The sequence below is a fragment of the Propithecus coquereli genome, unplaced genomic scaffold (genome assembly GCF_000956105.1).
Source record: "Propithecus coquereli isolate 6110/MARCELLA unplaced genomic scaffold, Pcoq_1.0 Scaffold264, whole genome shotgun sequence".
Classification (NCBI taxonomy): Eukaryota; Metazoa; Chordata; class Mammalia; order Primates; family Indriidae; genus Propithecus; species Propithecus coquereli.
Window position 1 is genome coordinate 1660467 of NW_012148219.1, and position 1398 is coordinate 1661864.

General features: G+C 34.5%; 1 protein-coding gene across 1 annotated transcript in view; it reads left to right on the top strand.

Moving 5' to 3' along the window:
- Positions 1–1398, top strand: part of TMTC2 (transmembrane and tetratricopeptide repeat containing 2) — a 456219-nt gene that overhangs the window by 299203 nt on the left and 155618 nt on the right. The gene's annotated exons all lie outside the window — the stretch shown is intronic.

Below are 1398 nucleotides of genomic sequence, written 5' to 3' on the forward strand. Positions count from 1 at the left end.
TGCAAACTTAGAGTTGTATTTTTGAGAAAAAACTTGTGGAGTAAGAGAGTTAAGTGTCATAAATAGCCACCAGTGATCTTTAGATCTTTTACTATTATTTGAGTAAGAAGAACTGACCAACAAGGTTCCACATGCACCTTGTGAGAACAAAATGCAAAAATCCTCACTTGTAAATTTGACCTCTACTTGAAATATGTAATATTGTGCTGAATTCAGTTGGTTGAATGAGTATAAAAGAAGTCTCTTTATCAGTCTTCCATATGGATTGTGTTTTAGCCGATTCATTTATTTTTGTTAGATTAATCTGTGTATGTGTGTGTGTGTGTGTGTGTGTGTGTGTGTGTGTGTGTTTATATTTACCTCACCTTGTTTCAGAGCATATTTAGAGTGGAGATATTCAGAGTAAACTTTTAATGTGATGGCTTACATGCTTAACATTTCTTCTATAATTCGTTGTTCACTGAATTTAACATGCCAACTGTGAAAGAGATGGTTTTTAAATGTGAGATTTGAACTTTCACATCTTTCAAGCATTAACACTCTGGTAGTGTTAAGCTTTTTATACCACCTGCTTCCCCTATTTTGAGTTCTGGTGATTTTCCTATGATTGCTTCCATTGGCACTCTAGAAAATCAATGAGTCAGTCCTGCACATATGAGTATGACCATATAACTGGATTAGTCATTAAAGCTGTGTAACTCCAAAAAGAATATTAACTTCTAATTTTTAAGACAAGTCTCTTCATTTCACTTTCATTTTCCCATCACCAGAAAGGACAAAACCAGGAGACCAATGCCAGGTGTATAGAGTTTACCCTTCCAGAAAGGCAAAATGTAGATTCGAGAGATTTTAGAAATACACTTGGTAAGATATGTAGCCAACAAGATAAGGGATTTGTGAACTTTTGGCTGTGTATCAAAAAGAATGAATACATAACATTTATGAGCAAAACACCATAAATTTTTCTCCTAAAAGTTCATTTCTCATTATAAAACTGCAGTGGTTTATTTTTATTCTTTTACCTTTCACGCTTGATATCTCTACATGATGCACTATGGTTACAGATGTTAATTTGTGAGGCATTAGTGTATACACTACAAAAGCCAGTATCCAGTTCAGTTGCATTAAGTAAGTAATATATTTTGTTTAGAGTTTCAATTAAACCCAAGACCAGAAGATATATGGCCCCTGTGGGGAGTTTGGACACTTTAATGCCAATGGTGGGGTTGCCTAAGGATCACGTGTAGGTCTAAATGCCTCTTGCTTTCCTGGAAATATGATATGAGACAGTTGATTATATTTCAGTGCTATTGAAACCACACGAGCCCACCTGTTACATTAATTCATACTTTTGCCAGTTTCATGGCAAAGAAAAGATTGAAGCTTAAAAACTTTATA